General features: G+C 39.4%; 1 long non-coding RNA gene across 1 annotated transcript; it reads right to left on the bottom strand.

Moving 5' to 3' along the window:
* Positions 1-6,147: 6,147 nt before the first annotated feature.
* Positions 6,148-21,024, bottom strand: LOC124058962. Its single transcript, XR_006843346.1, has 3 exons — positions 20,648-21,024; positions 6,898-7,076; positions 6,148-6,764 (listed from the first exon to the last, which is right to left on the bottom strand). It is a non-coding gene; the product is annotated as an uncharacterized LOC124058962 (long non-coding RNA).
* Between the last annotated feature and the right edge of the window lie 690 nt (positions 21,025-21,714).

The following is a 21,714-nucleotide window of genomic DNA, read 5'->3' as shown; positions in this document are numbered from 1 at the left end:
GCTGTTGTAACAGGAAAAAATCCTTCCGCTATATCTGTGTCACCTTTGACACTTTGCTTTAAAACTGATGTATTGAAAGACAACATATAACCTGTAACCTGTATAACCATATAGCTATAACCTTGGTCTTCTTCATGTGCATTTTTCTTTACATTCATGCCACTATGAAAAACGTAACGTAAACACAAGTCAGAAACATACATTTGCTGGCATAAGGTAATCATTTTTTCAAATCCCCTCACATGTTGTACATACACCCCACAGGCATCTACAAATCAAAGCAAATGAGAGGAGGATGGATGGACAAGATGGGGGAGGTGTGCAGAGATTGGAGGCATGAGAAAGAAAACAACTAAAAACAGCAGGCTGAGGCGTAACAGAGCTGAGAAGAGAGGGAATTAGCGCATCTGTGTTTGTCTTTGATTACAGCAAGTGCATGCGAATGACTCTGTATTTGTGTGTGAGTGTGTGTGTGTGTGTCTGTTTACAGAGTGAGGTGCTTCCCAGTAATTCTATAAGGGGTGTCAAGCGGAGGTAAATGGAGCATTTTGCTGCAGGGTCTCTCAACAGTCTCTTTTTCTCTTTGTGTGTATACGTGTATGGTGTATGGTGTGTGTGTGTGTGTGTGGGTGTGCATGCTCACAGTGGATGAGTACATGTGGTGTAAATGTCAGTACTGCAGTGCTTATATAGGCAAGTGTTTGGACAGAACAGATGGACCATATCATTATCTGGACTCAACAAATGCATCTAAATATGTGTGTATGTCAGACTAGTTTGTTTGTGTGGCTGTTTCCATTGTCAACAGATGCTTAATCTGTAATAGCTGATAAGTGTCTAATATTAACACACACTAAAAAAAGAAGGTGTATCAACAGCAGTCTACAAGGCAAGAGAACATGGTTGTAAATGCCATGGAAATGTCATGCTAACCCGCTGAGCTAAGCACAGTGCCAGCAATAAGGAATCAATAGACCATATTTCAGCATTGATAAAAGTAAATAATATTTCAGCATGTCACACAGCCAGCTGAGTGTGAGCCATATGTCCTGTTTGTTAGTTTTCTGTACACATACCTGTCAACGTTAGGATTTGGAAATAAGCATTTGTTAAGCAAAAAAGCATTTGTGTGAGTCGAAACTCAACTTGAGCAAAAAAGCTGCGTGTGTCAGGGAGCTTTGGAGAGACTTGTGTGGGGAGGATCACGTGGAGCGTAGGGACGAAGATGAGAGATTCACTGGCTGAGGTGGGGCCAAACTCTCCTCCGATTGAGAGTTGTTTATCAGTGAGACGAGAGCTCAGAGTTTACTTTTTTAAGCTTATGGGATTATAAAGTGGATTTACCGTCAAGCTTGTTTCTCATTACTTTCTCTCATTTCTCTTACTGTAATTAGTCTCTCTACATCTTTGTTGACTGCTGACTGGAGAGTAAGTGTATTCTATTTCATGAATGTAGAAAGGACAGGGGAAAAGGAAGACACTGGAGGGAAATAACTATGTCTCTGGTGATTGATGAGTTCATCAGATGTGACACGATCCCACTGTCAAACTTGGTGAAAATTTGCTTTCCTTTTAGTGTGGACATGATATGAATTGTACTGAGGAATAAAAATTGCTGAATACTGAATCTTGTTTCCTAGTTGTGGAATACTGACATTTTGGGCTCTTCGTGCTAAGCATCAGTGACCGCCGAAAATTACTTTAAAACACAGTTAATCTTCTGGGACACTGAAGTCTACCAGGACACATGGACTGGTGACAATTTTTCCTAAAGGAAACTCTGAAGCAGCCATACAAGAATTTTCTGTAAATAAAGTAATAAATCTAAAACAGACAAACAAAAAAATGCATGAAATAAGAAAGTGTCTGATCAATAAATAAATAAGAGTACAGTTTGACCAGGTAGTTGGCAGTGTTGGTAATTTTGGACCATTTGATAGTTATATATTGTGTGTTATACTAGAACACTTTGGTCAATATAAAGAAAGTACTGAGCTTCTATACCCAGCCTAATTCACTAGTTACAGTTTCTGTTTCAAAGTGTATGTAGAGAAGTACATTAAACTGGAGCACTTCAGGCGCTTGATCTATCTATCCAAACAAGACTAGAGACAGACTAAACATGATACGATGAATTTATTACTTCTGCTAATCTGACCTCGTCTAAATAGGGATCGCTGAATAAGAGTCTTTCAGAATAAAGTGGGTTATGGAAACCGGGGCCAGAGTTGTCTGTTGTGGTAATGATTTGGACTGGATCCATTGTTTTAAACTGCTGTATTTCATTGATTTGATTTCAACAGCACAGACGGCCATTGTGTAATCATGCAATCAGTGTTTTAATCAGCTCATCTGCCTCCCTTCCCACCTTCAAACTATTCCATCCTTTCTCTGAATAGATTTATAGACATTGTAAACATTGAAATTAAATTTGTCTCTGAATAGCAAGAATGTAATTCAGTTCATATAATGTTTGTGTGCATTGTGTAGCGTGTATCATGTTTGCATAAAGGAGGGAGTCAGACACCATGTTTTCTTCGCTTTTTTATCCGTTTCGTCAGTCCTTTGGAAATGAACTTCTCATATTATATCCACCCCTCCTGTTCCATCATCCCAACCTTACTGAGAAGATTTAGACAGCCTCAGATCAATCTCACACCTAATCGAAAAGCCGTTCTACAGCAGCTCATTCCAGATCAATCCACCCACTCATCAGGGAAAGAGCAGATTCCCGACCAATTCCATGTGTGGAATTGTTGCTGGCTAAAAACCTCTTTCCTCTAATGAGGAGGGCAAAAGTGCTGAGTGAAAAGGGATTGTGGTTGCAAGGTGTTACTGTCCTAGAGTGGGTGCAACACACCAGTTTATCCATCACTGTCAAAACACCAGAGCTGCTAGATGAAATTTGTTTTATACGGAAAATGTCATACTTCTAGAAGTATTATGTTTTCTATCTATGGCCATGTGTTATCAGCCACGCGAATTAAATGTCAAATAAGGTGCTGAAGTGCAATTCAAACTCTGAATCACTCCTGTGACCTAAAATGACCAATTAACAACTTAAGTCTTGAATGTAAAGCTCGATAAAACAAAACTGATCTAACCTAAAACAATTGTTTAATACAGTAAATGAAGCAAAGAGAGGGTCACTGAATTGAGTAAGAAAAACACCAGAAACAAACACTGCCTTCCAATTTAGGATTGTAATTTTAGGCTATTCAAAGAATCGTCTACAATTAACCAAAAAGTCACGCTAGCAGTGTGGTTCTAATGAATGACAAAGTCACCCTGCTGATCCACCACTTTGACCAACTGAAAAATAACTACTAGATAAATTGCTACAAAGACGATGTTAATTCCCATGGTAAGTTTTACGATGCCACCATGAAGCTGGCATATTTCGTTTTATTTTGGTTTTTCAGTGAACTGTCTCAATAACCTGATGTGGTGTTGTGAAATATGGTTCCGACACTAGTGTTTCCCTCAGTATGAATTGTAACCACCTCGGTGGTCCATTAGCCTTTCATCTAGCAGTTTCAGTTTTTGCCATATTTTGGTTTATAACCAAAATCCAAACTTTCCCCCAGCCTCATCTGTACTTTGTTTGGTACTCAGTACTAAATGTTACCATGCAAAAATGCTAAAATAAAAATTTTGAACAAAGAAAATGACATGACAACAGCAGCGCTGTAGTCCAATAGTCTTACTTGTTAATCGGTCTGAATTTAATTATTTGTTCAGATGGCTGAACTATTTGACTATTTGTTTGGATTTGCTAGGCCTGTTACTGCCATTACAACTAACAACAACAACATTATTTATAAACATTTAATTAACATCTTTTTGTTTTGAAGTGTGTTATCTTCTGTTTCTTTCCGTATAAATTAATCAATCAATTATTTAGAAAATTTTCTAAAAGACTAAATTTCCCACATGTTTACATTTAAGGAGCAAGTGTTTGAAATTTTGGCTTAAAAATGACTGAAAGGATCTGTGTGCAATGATATGAACACAGAGCAATTATGACTGAAATACAAGTGATAAATGCATTGTGTGAGAGCCAAGAATCAATATTCCTCATATAACACAGGAAAAATGCACTCACCAGCATATACCCACATGGACACATGCTGTGGCAAGTTTTATTAAATTATCTAAAGCGCCATGATTTTATTGCTCTGTTGCTCAATAAAGGAGGCTACAATTCAGCAACAATCAATACAAGCATTAATGTTTTATTACAGGTTTTTCAGCTACTTTGCAGCTCAGAGAAGCAAAGGTGAACTCAGAGAGCCACTAATAAACTGTATACATACTGTAAGTCTTCCAGCCTGCTTGTACTCTGTGGCAGCTACTGCTACTTTTCTCAAATGTTGAAGAGTGTCACTCGGCATTCGGCACTCGGGTCAAGCAATTCATAATTTGTTGTAAAATAATCCTACCCCCAACATATGGTGTTTTATTTGAAATGTATTTTCAGATCAAGATATTTCTCTTGATTGTGCCTATATGACCACTCAGTTGTGGTTACTGCTCTGCTATCAATCTTGGATGTTGGTGAATTTCAGCTTTTGTGCAGCAACAATTAAGCGTTCATCCATTCATTCATTCGTTTTTAATTGCACACACAAAGAAATTCTAACCTTTAAGCTGACAGCTTTAATAATTGCACAAGTCAGTGTCCAGAAACAGGCAGAAAGGAGTCATCACTTCTTCCAATGCTAGAGGAGGTTAAGAAGCTATAATAGATCATTAGTCGGCATTTAAAGGTCACTTATTGCTGTTCCCTGAAATCTCCACCATGACACTGATATGGGTTTGGATTAAAGATTAATGATACAGCTCTGTGTGCTCGTGTGCATTTCAGAGGTAGACAGACAACACATAATTCGTAATTGAACAACTATATAACACTAAATTGACTCATTACCCTCACAACCTGGTATCTCTGCTCTTCCAGCTGAGAAACTCAAACTGATGCATCAGCGAGCCTCTCAAGAGTCTTTGCAGCTGTGTCCCATAACGGTACGTGCACAGTAGATGATGTTTTTAAAATTAATCAACTGACAAGCCATAACAGTGACATTCGCTAGCTATTGGTTGTGTTGACAAATCAAATTCTGTGGTCTAATTTACATGTCCACATATTTTAAGCCTTTTTTACGATTTTTCAGATTATCATCAATTTTTGTTTTTATTTTCCCAGCAACTGCCCCGCAAGCACGCAGTGATGATGACACACTCATAACTCTGAGCGTAAGACAGAGACTGTGTCCTACTTTTGCACCTGTGTGTGTCTATTTGTGTGTGTGTGTGTGTGTTCTACTTTATGCAGGATCATGAGCTTTGTCAGCAAAAGCCCACACACTACATAATGAAATCCAAATGAGATGCACCACGCTATGTGTGAGTGTATGTGAGTGAGTGTGTGTGCATGTGTGTGTGTGTGTGTTTTATTATTTTTTGGGGATTTTTATTATCTTTACTTTTTGTTGCCATTTTTAATCTAAGCTTCCTGTTTGTGTTTCTTGCTGTCTGAGATCTTTTGTCTAAGTTTTACTTTACTGCTATACTGTAAATGAGGTCTTGACCTCAATGCATTTCTGAATTAAAATAAAGATTGAAAGAGTTAATGAATGTATGTTGAATGTATGTTTGTGCATCACCACAAACAGTGTAACCTTCCTCAGTTCAATGCTCCCTGATCTAACACTGATGTGAGCATCACTTTCATAATACACATGGCAGGCAGTAAAAGCTTTTTGTACTTAGCAAGAGACCTGTAGTGCACAAAATATACACATACTTGTATGATAACAGTCTCAGTTTAATTATAAGATGCTAACAGACTGTAAATGGACTGTGCTAAACGATGGACTCAGAAGATTGAAACTCAGAACTCAGAAGACAGAAACTGGATAATAGCAATCACACACTTGATACTTGAATATCTAATCTCAGCATAACATCAATAGCTAATTTTTAACAGAGTACTACAATGCACATTACTAATTTTATTTATTTGTATATTGTATATTTGTAAGTATGTAGCACACACTGATATTGAACACCACAGCATTTAGAGCATCAGCTTATTCGTTATGCCCATCCTTTAAAATACAAAGATGACAAAATGTATTTCGGAGTCATGAAAGAAATATCACAGGGCTGTAATGGCCTGTGCATTCATATTTGTCGGTCACAGTGTGCAGATCGTTGTACACACAGCCACATTCCACATGGTATGTACACTGATGCACATAATCCTGAAAGTTCACAAGCACAAGTTCTGCTCCAAAACTTTCAGCCACCTGCTGTTACCAATATGTGCTGAGGTTAGCACATCAAGCTGATTAGCATGGGAGTTAGTCACACTGTCACAATCACAAATGAAATGCCAAAGCTATCACCATATTGACTTACCAATATGTCACTGCACAGTTTCATTAAGCTGTTTCTTTATATTAGTTAAATATGCATGGAATATTACTGGGAAACCTTGATTTTGCAACATCATTACATAGGAAACATATTGTTAGTAAACCGATGTCCTCTATGTCCTGCAGGCCAAAACATAGACACATTCAGTACAGTACATACTGTACACTTATGCCCTTGTGTGAGGCTCTGCCCAGAGAGCCATGACGTATGCCTGACAGAGCAGAGATCAGGGATGTCAACGCTCCTTATGACTGTAAGCTCCTCGTCTCCTGCCCACAGGACTGAGCTGTTCCAACTGCCAAGGACTGAACCATTTTTGGCAGCTGTAGGGAGGTTGTTAAAAGAAAGATTTGACACTGCTGTGAAGCAAATCTGACTTGAGTTGTATCCTAACATTTCTACCAACACTGCACAATAAGCAAAACCATAGAAAAACAGACTAAACATGTGCCTTACCGGGGTTGCAGACTGAATAGCAGTTCCCTGTGTTAAAGTCTGACGTTGTGCTCGTCACTCCACAATAAAGTCACCTGAGTTCTTTTACAGCCACAAAGACTTGTCGTTTTCAGGGCATTTGTTGAAATGACTGATGCTGTTGTGCTTCTTGGGAGGACATTCCCAGATGAGAATGTAAACTATGACACAAACAACAGTTCAATGTCAGCAATGAGGACCAAAAACAAGAGAAGGGTGAAAGACCCCTGGAACTCATGGGGATTAAGAGTCTGTCTCCCCAAGACAGACTGTACCACCAAAATTTTTATTTCTCCAAACTTTAGTTGTAACATAGATTAGATTAGATCTTAGACCCCCAACAATAATTCCAGTGCTGCATCAAGTTCACAGAAAACAAATGCAGTTAACCTCAAGAGAAGGATGCTGAACTATAGAAGAAATGTTTTTAAAATAAATGATATATCATTTTCAGTCACCCTCACAGTGTGTCATTAAGGGGCTTAAGGTGTGTCAACAGAGAAAACAAAATAATATCAAGGCTTTGTGCAGAGCAAAAGAACAATTCAGTCTGCTATTTCAAAGTGACAGCCCTGTGAAATTGCTATAGCACACACAAAGTCACACTATCATTAAATCTTTCTTGGTTCCTCCAGCCATGATTGAGGCCACAGGTCAAAGGGCAGAATGACAAAGAAACACAGTGAGCATGAATGCTTCATTGACCCATCATACCCATTAAAATCCATAAGAGCAGCTTTTCCACTTCACCTGTAGTACTGAAGTAACCTCGTTCTCAGTACAAATGGTTGACACCACGGAAGCTGTCTCACCCCTAAAACTTCCAGCAAACTCTTTGCTCAAGGCTGAATCAAGTACACGACAGGCAGCTTACATGTTACATTTTGTGTGTATTATTTTTGTATGTTTTGTATGTTAACATATCATAATTTGCTATATTACAGTTATTGAGGCTTTAAATAATCTCTGTAAGAGCTCTTATGTGTCACTGGGAATGGTGTATGATTTTAGTTCCTGTGAAGTTATTTAACATTAATGAGCTTGAAAAGCATGTGCACATGTTCAGTGATATCAAATGAATGTCATGTATTACTCTGGAGGATTTGTTTCTCAAATTTTGTATGATTTAAGTGGTTCACACATTGACACTGGGTAGATCACAGGTCAAGGATACTACAAGCCATAAGCTTATAACAGTGATGAGTGTCGACCCTGAGATCACCCTCATGTCAATCATGGGCCATACCATGAAGGCACGTATGTACTGGGTCTCAAATGAGACTGATTCATCCCCTCCTCCATCTCACAGAAACACAGCTGCGAGCATGTTCTGCAGAGGAAGCACATCAGCAAGCATAAGATGGACTGTAACGTGATTTTAATGACCAATCACTGAGCTTTATAATTACACTTTATTTGCCTTAATTGTTTCATTTATAAATCTTCAACATTTGCAATACTTCCCTGTGAAAATACATCACACACTGTAGTTTGTCATGTACAGGAGGTGACTAACCAGGGAAATAAAAATAAAGGTCAATACAAACAAAAGTGAGATATTTTTGTGATTTCATTTAAAGGTCTCATGAGACTTTTCAGCGTGGTAGAATAACAATTCTCTTCAAAACATCCCCACTCAGTTTTTCATGAAAGCCAGAGCTTCAGTGATCCGGCGGCAGAGCACTGAGGTGTGTCACAGTGGGAAGACACAGCAGACGCTCTACAGCTGCCACCTCCACTCATGGTGTCAACAAAATTACCCCTGAAAATAAAACCACATCTCCTCTAGACCAAGAGGGGCTTATGTAACAGAGCACTGATTAAATATTACAGTACATGACTCTACTTAAAATCAAGTGTTTAGTTTATAATTAAGATTGTTTCGCAGTTCTCTCATAAAAAAATGCCCCTTAAAACTGTGCCAAATATATAATCATGCCCAAACAATGCAGACAATTTTTACTAATTTGGAGACATATTCAACCATGTCACTGACAACACACTGACATTACAACTTTACACAGATAGAAACACAGATACACCTCCGTCATTCTGTCAAAAACTCGATTAAGCATCTAATCACGAGGAGTAGGATCAATGTGTGCTATTTGGTGAGAGTATTTGCCTCTATTAGAAAATTCCACTTTGAGCAATCACCACAAGCACATGTGAGCATGCCGACAGCTTAATAAAATAAGTGCCTCTCTTTACTCTCGGTATCACTTACTCAAACCCAAACGCACACTCACATACACACACCGACAGGCAGGTCACCACTGGGTCGTAATCCCGAGTGTATTCATTTAGCTGGTGTCATTGTTCTCAGAGGAGCATTAGATTACAGCTAGTCATTAAGACTTGAGACAGCTGCCGACGATAAGCAGGGTCAAAGTGTCATGACCTTGTATCTATCACTACCACAGCCAGTCACCTCCACTCCCTGTGCTGAGGACGGTCTTAGAGTTGCATCCAAAAAAATAACAGGTCAGTTATGGTTAATACAGCAGTACAAAGCAGTAACTTGGACAGCTAGATGTCCTAACAGTGTGCGTTAGTTAAACATCTTTACTTGTCATTCTATTATTAGAATTCTTTTTAATTAATTACTTCTGCAGGCCCATTTTGAGCATAAAATTAATAAATAGGGCTGCACTTGTAGTGGTTGCAGTGCTGATAAGAAAATGAAAAAAAATTATTTTGTCGATGGTCATATTAATCTCATACCAGCATTACACTTCAGTTTCGGTGTCACTTTCTGTAGAATATGTCACAGTCATGAAAAATATAAACATCAGGTATCCTAGTATCCTGTTTAAATTATAATAATATTATCATCACTATCACTGTTATTATGGACAACTGTGTCATTTGCTGATGTCTATGACATGTTGATGTATCTGACATTAGAGTAGGTGTTTTATTCACCCTGTACACACATCAGCATGAGCTGACAACCTTAATTTGACCTACAGTACTTGCCGCACACAGTTCCCAGATTATTACTGTGATTACCAGTTTGTTCACTTTTGGTTTTACCTTTAAAAGGTGGTTTTGGTTTCTCCAATGTCATGCAACACTGCGGGGCCAATGACCAAACAGAAGTTCTTCTTCTGAGGCCAAAATTATGTCAAATGTAAATGATACATTCAGTGTGTGAATAATAACATCAATATAAAAGGAGATTTCAAACTTTTGAATATGAGTCTTAAGTCCTTCTCTTGCATACCATTACTGTTTTGAATCCCCAGGTTGGTCACCATGGCAATAATATCTGTGCATAGAGCCACATGAGCTGTTAGCACCATATGTCTGGACTGAAATGTTTTGCATGCACAAACAACAAAGGAACTCATCATAAAGTGCCTGCGAGCAAGGCACTATGCTCTCACACTTCTCCCAGAGAGCTTCAGCAGCGCTATATTTGTACTGAGACTTGAATATCTCCCACTGTGTGCGTCTGTGTGTGTCTGTGTGAGTCTGTGTCTAGGTTAACGCTTCCTCCCACTGCAGCTCAGGTCACTGCTGTATCCATCCAGGGTCACTACTGTAAATATGAATGTGTTCCAAGGGAGCAATCTGAAAGAGGAAATAAAATCTAGTGTTCTAGATGTATGAAGTAATATTCAGCACAGAAAGCAGCTTATATTGTAAATAAGTCAAAGGCTGCCACTCCTGGTTTAATTTCTTTGTAAGCCTTTGGAAATGTCAATCATCATGCTGTTAAATCCTAAAATGAATTTGCTTGAATTTCTACACAGTGCGTTTACATGAGAATTTCTGAGAGCAAAATTATAAGGCACAACTTCTTTTGTAAACTTTTGTCCGTTGTACCTAAATGCATGACATAATATGGTTGTTCTCAAACTTGCACCATGTAATAAGCACATACTCCTACACTACCTGCACCACAATTAGCTATTTGTTGCAGAGAGCAGTGTTCCTGGCTGCTAGAGAGTCTCCAGATATGGACACTTGATAGTGAAGAGTGGTAACAACAAGAGAAAACCGTCATCTCAGTAATAGCATTGCTATGGAAACAGTATGGAGGCGTTGTGTGTGTGGGAAAAAGCAGCAATAAAATAACACCAGGAAGGAATAAAAATGCCAGATGGCATCCAGGCAGCATCTGGAGGAACAAGGGATACATGTATACTGGTTACCTTGAAAAATAAAGTGAATGTAACAAGTAGTGTAAAGAAACAGAATGTTAAGGTCTTGTTGATCTGCCACAGGCTGACTACACTACATCTCCAAAGGTGGCACCTTCCATAGAGGTACGATACTAAAACAATTAATGTGGTGGCACAATCAGTATTAAAACCAATTTAGCACTTGTTTTAATGGTGCTCTGTGGAGTTTTCAGTAAACAAATACAACTTACATTCATATTCAGAGTTACTCACCAAAATGTAGTCATCTTTCCCTATCTCAAAACCTGCACTGTTTACATCCATGTTTACTATAAAGCAGTCTTCTTCACTGGTGCATCATTTGTGTTTGGTCCATTAGCAATAGCTGTTGATCAGTGGAATGCTGTGATGGTACCGGCAGAAATGTTTATCATGTGCAGGTGCAAGTGTAACCAAAATGGGAGCCCTCTCATAGAAAAACTGCTCCTTGGTGCTGCCAGAGGTCAAAAACCCCACTGAATCACACTGAAGGACTGAATCTAAGGGAACAAAAAAACAAATCCTTAATTCAAAGTTTCTCAACACCCAGAAAACCTAAAGCTTTAACAAAATACAGCAGCAGAAGAGAGCAACACTCAAGCAGAGCCAAAGTTGAGAGAACCCCATACCAAGGTGCCCTTGAGTTTACTTTTTAAATTGTATCTATGACCGTCATGCCACTTCTGACAGAGCATATTTCTTTTGGTCACGCTCTCAGAGACACATATACACACATTGCTGCTGCAGTTCTATTGCAGTTTTGTTTGTGTTGCAGAAAGAACAAAGTGTTGGAAAATGCAGTAAATAAGAAAGTACAGGCTGACATTTGAATTATTTTGGGCGACAAATGGCTAAACAATGTGATAAAAGACTAAAGTACTTGCTGCACTTTAAACAACTCATGCAGCATTTAAACACAAACACACACGCAAAGGTCAGAGCAATGGTTATGCATTGTACTGAAGTCCTCTAACAGTACAGGCAGAGTGTTCACATGGGCTATAAATGTATTGTGACCTTTCCCCTCCTCTAGTTCTGTAAGGTTCTGAAAGTTGTAATACGTTCAAGGCTGGCGCTGACGTATTTCTACAATATCTGTACATGACAACTACAGTTTGGTAAAACAAGTTTTCAGCTTAGACAAAAAGGCAACTGATGGTCAAATAAAGGACAAAATCTCCAGTCTCCACACCAAATCAGCACCACAGGACCTATTCCTTCAGCTTTTGTGCCACCACATGAAAAGCACACTTATACCTGCACTGACATTAGAGGTTTTCACTGGTCCATTACTCAAAAGTAGAATACCTGACGTGCATAAATAAATGTGAAAACAAAAAGGTCCAAAAAGATTCAAGGCTTATCAGGCCCAATCAAAAATGTGGTTGTCCCAAACAGCCCCTAACAGAAACATAATGGCACTGGCAGCTCAACATGTTCTACACAATTAAGGAGCAACTGTGGGCAAAACAGACATTGTGAGCCAGGTCTTTCTTTTGTCCAATATCAGTGTCAGATCTCACAAAAGCTCTACTGCATGAATGGGCAAAAATTCCCACAGAAACACTCCAAAATCTTTTGGAAAGCCTCCCCAGAAGAGTGGAAGCTGTTATAGCTGCAAAGGATGCAATGTCATTAAAGTCCCTCTTGGTGTAATGGTCAGGTGTCCCAATAATTATGTCTATATAGTGTCATTAAAATGAACATTATGTGACCTGGTCTGACTGGGGCCCATAATCAAGTCTCAGATAGGAAGATGCAAAGGACCCATGTAATTAGTATTCATTGCTGTATATGGACATAAATCATGAACTGCAGTTTTGTCCAGTATGATATAATTCCTACAGAGTCTGTACTGCTCTTTCATGTTGACCTTTCAGTTGCTAAATTAAAATTGGTCCACAGTGAGGTCACGGTACATAAACCACTGGAAAAAGACTTTTGCTGGTTGGTTGAGGGGGTACGTGTACAGTAAATTGCAGTGCAGCACTCCACATAAAGGAGCACTCAAATCCATAGAGCGTGTTGAAGGGCAAAGCTTGGGTGAAATAGAAAAAGGGAAAGTTCATTTGTATGAAAATTATTCCTTGTGCATCATACTGAGAGCTCAGTATTGTTCTAAGCTCTGGCTACAAACTTTTTGAGAGAATTAAACAGATGGTGTCTGTTTGCGTGTGTACGCATTTGTGCTTGCATGCGTTCATTTGCATGTGCAATGATGTACACGAGATGTGCTCTTACATCAGCGTTTTATTGTCTGTGAGAAGAAAGAAGACACATAGAGGAAAATGGAGGGTGATACGTATGTTGCATGTGTTTCATCTACCAGCTCTGGTGGGTTCATCACATTGTTAATTGGATTATATCAAACACCTGTGTCTGGTTTACTGCACATCTTCCAGCGCTTCAATTTCATGCACTAATTACTTGATGATTACTGTTTGGGTCGGTAAAAAAATTGTTTCATACTTTTACTTGCATTTTATCATGTTCTCCTTGTGTACATGAACACATTTCACTTTACCAAAAAGTGATTTAGTTTGGCTGTGGGCCATCTTCTTTTGTAGAAGATTATAATTATATCTTGAAATATAATTTAACTGTCATAATATATGAAAAATTAAAACATTGTGCATAATTAGGGACTTCAGAGCCTATATAGTAAATCAAGACAGGTGATTCAGTTACTTTGGCTCATTAGACCACTTTCATGAACATGTGGGTGTGTATAGATTGGACTCCTTCACTCTACTATTAGATATGTTAGGGCATATTAGCACCTAACTGTCAAGTGTGCTATATTTATCTTCCCACACTTGCATTGTAACATTTATCTATGGTAGATAATGGAAGCAGACTTTTGTCTTTTCCAAATTATAACCCTCATATACAAATTCATTTTTTTTTTCTCACTTTGAAGAGAATCATCATTAGCGAAATTACTTTAAACTAAAACTGTTAAAATGAAACCACTTGAAGATAATGGGAAGGTGAAGCGGTCGCACGAAGGAGAGCTCTTACATCCTGCCAAACCACTTGGCTCTGATCATAAGTGCTTTAGTATGACTGCTAATCATCTAGATGAGAAAATGTTATAGGTCTGTGTCTAAAAATAAGCATGGGCCAGGCACACAAACACTGAAGCAAAGTTCAAACTTGGTAAGAGGAGCTGAGCATTCTGATGTTCAATCATGAAGTTACATGAAAATCAGGACACTGAGGGATTCCTCTCCATTTCTGTGCATTGAAAATATTATACCAAAAATTCCAAAACTTTGAGAAACACTAAAAATGCTGATCATGTATGAAATGAGAAGAGAAAACCTGTAGATTTGTATATACATACTGTGTGTGTGTTGATTTACGTGTGCGTGTGTGAGCGCTTGTGTGCAATGATCTACGCTCAAGGGATTCAAGGGATTTCCCATCACTCGTGTGTGCTGACAGGGAATTTCTGCACCACATCTAACACCATTCATCATCCATGCACACAACACACAACTCAATGAGTAAGATTTACTGACTTCACCTGTGTGAAACAGGTAAAACTGTTTCCATCAGTATCTGTTCCTGCAGTGGAGATTAAATCATTTTATATGGTATTCAAATGAAACACCACAAGGGCTACACAGCAAATAAATTAACAATAATAGTGAAAAGATTTTAGATGAGGCAAGGCATAGCTACTGAATGTTTTATACTCAGGAGAAACCTCCATGTGCTCTACATGAAAATTAAGAAAGAAAGAAAGAAATTCACAACTGTCACAATAAGCACACAGGAATGTGCAAACACCATTCAGTAGCTAAGATACAATAGTCATCATTGAAAGGCAACATAAAAATAAATGTTTTTATGCTGCTTTTAAAATGAGTGAGAGTGTGATCACATCAAGTGCTAAGGAAGGCTATTTCAGCAGCTCGGAGCATAAAAACTAATGGCAGCTTTACAGGATTTCTGAATTGACCGGAGCTTACATCACCTGAGAGGTGTGGGTTATAGCTTTTAAACATGTCAAACACATCAGGGAGCAAGGGAATTCCAGAAAATCAGTCAGTTTTAGTTCGTGCTGGAAACCAGTGCAGTGATTTGAGGACACATGTAGTGTGCTTTTGTTTTCTTAGTCCATGCTCAAACTGAATTCTGAATGAACTTCTGGAGAAGAGCAGAGAGAAGAGCATTACAGTGGACTTTTTTTACAGTCTACAAAAGCATGTAGGAGTCAATCAAGCTCTGGTTAATTTTGCAACACAACTGGTATGAAATAGTGGACTCTGTGAGATAAGAGACTGCAGTCACTGGACACAGTTTGCTGCATCTTTGCAGCACTGCTGCAGTGAAGTAACTAAACACATAACTGTTCATTTATGGATTATGATTTAGACAACCACTTGTCCAGCATTTGCACACAATGCCCGAAAAGCATTGCTGTCCTATATTCTATTGACACAGTGTTTCACGGCGTTTATCGCAGTGTTTAAACAGTCAAAAATACTGCAGTAAAATCCATTGTGTGTGTGTGTGTGTGTGTGTACTGGGTCTACACTACACTTAAATTGTTATTATGGCAGTCTCTCATATCCCACTCTTTGTCCTCTGTTCTCTCACCTTTCCTCTCTAAATAAGCCTTGAGGGAGACTACAGTGTATTAGCTTTTCTGACAAAAGATAGCACTGCACCAGAGTACACACATACTGTACAGAGTCTCTCACACACACACACACACACACACACACACACACACACACACAGACTGGCGAAGCTCCACGCTTGAGCTCCAATCTTGTATATTACAATCTGTGGGGAGACACAGACACACACACACACACACACACACACACACACACACACACACACACAGAAAGAAAAGACAAGAAAAGTGCTGATGTGAGGAAGCAAAACTTTGCCTGCACCAGTGTGTCAGCTTAGCTCTGGGAAGTGGAGATATATGGTGACACTAAAACTTGAACGTAGATGGAGGGACAAAAATAATGACAGAACAGAGGGGTGTAGAAAGCAAGATTAAACAATAGAGAGAAATGATGAAAGGAGAAAAAAGGAGAGAAAATCAAAGAAACATACATGGGCAAGGAGAGACAGCAGTAAGATAAAGACTCTAAGACAACTGGTTTAGTGGCAGATAGGGAAAATGCGAGAGAGAGAGAGGGATGAGAAGGTAAATGAGGGGTAATTGTTTACTGTTGACAGAGTGGGGTTGGATATTATATTGTAGTTGGAAACGTCTCTTTGCAAACAACAGTAGGTGATACTCTGCTACAGATTCCACTGTTGCATGGGCACTGCAGCACTTCTTAAAGCAATACAGCATCTCACTGTGCTCCAACACTTTGTCCTCTCTTCACAAACACACACAGTATCCCTGGAACTCACATCCAGCTGACTTTTAAGGTGCTCTGATTCACTGCCATCAGCAGTGCGCAAGCTTTTGTTTCTGAGTTGTAATAAATAAATGCACTATAGAAACAGTGTCTTGGCAAATATGAAACTGTGCAGATTTATAAAATGTCCAGCTCTCTGGTGTTACAGTTAGTTTTTATACTGAAGTGAAACTTTAGGAAATAGAATTGTCTGCGAAAACTGCTGTTAAATCTACTGTGGACAACTTGTTATTTCTCTCTCACACACTCATATACACAGAAACACACTGATACTCCTATGCAGTCATGTCTATTGTCAAACTGACAGCAGGTCCACGGCTCCCCCTAGTGACAACTCCACCGACCAGCACAACAAATTACAGGACACTTGTCTTTTATCTCTCTGGCTCTCTCTTATGATCTCTCACCGTGTCTCCCAAGACTCTCACTTATGTATGCCTCTCCTCTCTGTAACTAATCATGTGCACCTTAGTCACCCACCCACATGTACCATGTAACTGTTAAACATGTTTTAAAAGTGTCTCCATTTCCCCTCTTGCCGTTCCTCCCACACTATTACCCCTCATGTGCACACCATCATAACTACAAATTAGGCATTTAACTGCTGCTCTCATCTTGAAAGATCTACATTAGAGGAAATGGTTCTGGACTCACATCCCATCCTTGTTAAGAACACACACTCAAAACTATTAATGAGTCGTTGTGGGGATTTCTAATTGAATTACATGACTGTGTGCTCAGACTTCAAAGATTATCATTATAAGTTATGGTACTTTGGCTTTGGTTTGATTTGCCAAAGGCTAGAGTCACCTTGAACATCAGCTAATAGATTTAAAGTAAAAGGGTGTGTGTATGTGTGTGTGTGTGTGTGTGTGTGTGTGTGTGTGTGTGTGTGTGTGTGTGTGTCTTCACAGAGCTAAAGTGAATGTGAATCAGTGTGGGAAGAGTAAGATGAAGCTCAACTGGGGCGTTATCCTCATGTGACCTCAGTGAGACCCAAGGAGAGCTCTGCTTCTTAAATAACCACTTATCAGCCCTCATCAATAATGGACAGATACCAAGAAGGGGGGTGAGCGAAGCAGCAAATCTTAAAGACTAGAGACATGGATCATCATAATAGAAGTGTTTTGTCCTCGTTTTCAGAGGAAATGAGAAGTTAAAACGATTTTAAAAAGCAAGACAGACATAAGAAAAGAGGGAAAACATGAATCAGCAGGCTAAAGCACATACTTCATCACTTCCTGACAATGTCATGAGATTTTTCTTTGCTTATCAATGCTCAGATCTTTCTCAGATTTAATAAAGCAGAAATGGCTGAAAGATAATTTTTCTAAAGCTGAGTTTAAGAGACTCTCTGTAAGAGTCTGTCCCACTCCTAAACGAGAATGTCAATAGGGCATCATTCTGTCCTACACACAGCTAACTAGTGCTGACATAAGTAAAACACCAGAGCTCTGTGCATGCGTGCCTGCAGAGGCTCTGGGAGTTACAGCGCTGTGTGTTAGGGTCCAGCTGATTCCCCGAGCTGTAGAGTTGATTTATTAATGAGAGTCATGTCAAGAACACACTTTAGCTCACTCAATAGCCATCTAATGAAGTGGTGATGTATCTGTGTGTGTGACAGAGATCTGGGAGACTGCCCAGTATGCAAACAGGATTGGCTAATGGGGAGAAAAAAATCTGTTTGTTTTCACCACAAATAGACATAAGTAATGGAATGGGACTATTTTTCAGGGCTTGGACTGGACCCCTTACTTCCAATGAAGGGAAATCTTACTGCTCCAGCATACCAAGGCATTTTGGATAATGCTATGCTTCCAACTTTGTAACAATAGATTGGGGAAGGCCCTTTTCTACTGCAGCATGACCCCAGTGCACAAAGCAAAGTCCATACAGACATGGTTGGATGAGTTTGGTGTGGAAGAACTTGACTGGACCACACAGAGCCCTGACCTCAACCCCATCAAATAAGTTTTGGATGAACTGAAACAGAGATTGCGAGGCAAGCCTTTCTGTCTAACATCAGTGCCTGACCTCACTATTGGACAATGGGCAAAAATTCCCACAGAAACCAAAATCTTGCGGAAAGCCTTCCCAGAAGAGCGGAAGCTGTTCTAGCTGCAAAGCTGTCGATATATTGAGAATGTGATGTCATTACAATCTCTGTTGGTATAATGGTCACGTGACCGAATACTTTTGTCCACATAGTGTACATTCAGAAAGCACAACAAAATTGCTTCAGTCTGTTGGATTTATGTTAAGGTTAAGGCTTAGGGTTAGACATTTGTCTTTTGGGACTAGAACAGGGTAATCTGGGGAATTAATAAGTCAAAGAAACATCCCTAAAGTGACATTTAAACAAATGTGCAATTGAGAGAGAGCAGGCAGTGCACAAAATGATCACTCAGTAACATTGCTAAAACATTAATTGACTAAAGTCAGAAAATCCTTCTCCTCTTGCTCTCAGTAGGCAGAACTCAAATAATACAGTAACTGGTAATTTGAACATTTAACAATGTCGCCACATATGTACTAATTTTTTTATTTTATAACACAAAAACCCCTCTACTTTTTACTTCTATCTGTTGAAAGGCCAGTTTTGGTAGTTGTTATCTCGGGCCCTATTTAATTACAGGCTTTAAATGATAAATGCAAAATGTTTCAATATGTTTTGTACCAATTGATCATGTACACCCCTAAACAGGCGTTGTTGTGCCTTTTTGGCCGCATCACTGGTCAAAAAAAAGCCCAACAGTGCCTGTACTTCTTCTACAAACTGAGAAGAGCAAGAGCCCCATCCCCCAACATGCACACCTTCTACAGAGCCACCATCGAGAGCATCCTGACCAGCTGCATCACCATGTAGTACAGCGCATGCACCGTGTCCTGCCACAAGACTCTGCAGCGCATCGTGAGAGCAGCTGAGAGGATCATTGGTGTCTCTCTCCTTTTCCTTCTGGACATCTACAACACCGGCCTCACCCGCAAAGCCATCAGGATTGCAGGTGACCCCACACATCCATCTGACAGCCTCTTCAGCCTGCTGCCGTTATGGAGAAGACTGCAGAGTCTCCGGGCCAAAACCAGCAGGCTTAAGGACATTTGCCCCTGCTCATTTGCACTATAATGCACTACCTCACCACAACCAAAATAGACCTTGCCTGTTTATTTTTTGTTTTATTAACTTAGTATTTGCACCAGTACCCTTGAATGTTTATTTTACGTCTTTTTTCTACTACCTATTTATATTTTCTTTTATTACCTGAGAGTGTTTATCTTTGTTATATTGCCTGTTTGCACTGTGGGTCCAAGAGGACTGGAATTTCATCTGTGCTGTATGTCGTGCATGTATAGCACATTTGATAATAAAGCTGACTGGACTTGAAATATACAAAAATATGATTCAGGTTTAAAAATACAGAATTACCATTTAAAACCCTGTTTTTGAACATTTTCAGTGGAGGTATAGGTATGCACCAATAGTGGAGGCACGGTGCAAGAAATAATTGTGAGAATAGTAAGAACAGTAAGAACACTGCTGGTGTCTTTCTACCATAAAGTCAACATGATATTACCGTGTCCAGATTTGGACAATGGGCACAATAGCATTGGGCTAAGTTTGCATGCATTTGCACACAACAACCCACATAACATTGAATTAGTAAACTAAAATATGACACTTAGGCCACAGATTTACATTAAAAACAATAAACAGTACATACAGCAAAGGTTGTCAGAGCTTTAGCACTGACTCTGGATACAAGCTGGTAGTGAATGAATAAAAACAGATGTGCAATACCCCAAAATCTAAAACAGCGCCTCTATCCGATATAAGACTTACATGCATAACTTACATTCATTATTCATAAGGCAGCGCGTAAAATCAAAAGATAGGTGAAACACTGCTAAGCAAATAAAGCTTGACTTTCAAAACAGGCTACGAATAAATATAGGCAAATTACACACTGTGAACAAGTGATTTAACTTCTAGAAATGCAGAATGGCAAACTTAAGTGTTTAAGGCAATCTGAAAAAGTAGTGTAGTCTACACAGCAACAAATACCACAAAGCCCCGACGTGACATTTAACCAGCGGTAAAGACACAGAGCCACAGTTAGGTTAGAGTATAGCTGAGAAATAAAGGTGCAAAGTTATTTTACTCACGTTATTTGAAGAGGCCGTTCTCATTTTCTTTAAGGAGCCAACGTGCTCCTTACATGTCAGAGAGTCTCCCGTTGCACTTAATACAAGGATGATTATGTACGTGTGTTTGTTTTTCTGTCTCAGGTCTCCCCATCCTTCAATGCTGCTGACTAGCAAGACAGACGAAACTAGCTAAAGTAACTGATAACAGCAATACCGAAAAAATAGCCAACTCTCTCCCTCCTGTAATTTGAATGTTGAATAATAGTTTTGTCCCTTCACAGTCTGGTATTTCGTTAGAACATTACTAGTAGTTATTTTAATTGCTAATCGAAGGATATGAACTACACCTAGCATACCCAGAGCAAACGTTAACGACGTCGGTCACCTGCGATATCGTTAATCATATGTCATTGCTGTTACGGTCCGGAGGGGGCGCTGTTTTGCCAATTAGAAGAAACTTAATGGAAACCGTGGAAGAGATGCCGCAAGATACTAGGAACTGTTGAAACTTTTTAATGAACAGTGGTGACTAGTTTAGAGCAGGAGAACCAGGGGCTCACAAGGGCACTGACCATTCTTGGATCCAACACAGAACGACCTACAGAAATACCAACAGAGCTGTTTTATATATGGGGCTGTAGAATCATGAATGTATTACACATCTATGTGAATCATTGATATTATACAAAGGTGGATGACATGAATGGCTCCCAGAAGTAAAGCTAAAACAATTCGATCGCCCCCTGGTGGCTGGCTCCAGTACTGTAGTTCATGGTAGTACGCCCAACCATCCATTTTCTGTGATGCTTAGCCGTCAGGGTCATACAGGAGCTGGAGCCTATCCCAGCTAACCACGACACGCACACCTAGCGGCAATGTAGAGTACCCAAATAACCTAATGGTTTTTGGGATTGTGGGAGCCAGAGTACCCGTAGAAAACACACACAGGCACAGGGAGAACGTGCAAACTCTGCACACAACAGGAACCCTGTTGCTGTGAGGCGACAGTGCTAACCACATCAAATAAGGAGGATTTGTTCTTATATTTATAGTACTTATCACTCTAATGTACTTTCATGTGTTCA

Source organism: Scatophagus argus, chromosome 5, assembly GCF_020382885.2.
Source record: "Scatophagus argus isolate fScaArg1 chromosome 5, fScaArg1.pri, whole genome shotgun sequence".
Taxonomy (NCBI): domain Eukaryota; kingdom Metazoa; phylum Chordata; class Actinopteri; family Scatophagidae; genus Scatophagus; species Scatophagus argus.
The sequence above is the reverse complement of the archived record's forward strand: the minus strand, read 5'-3'. Positions and strand labels throughout refer to the sequence as shown.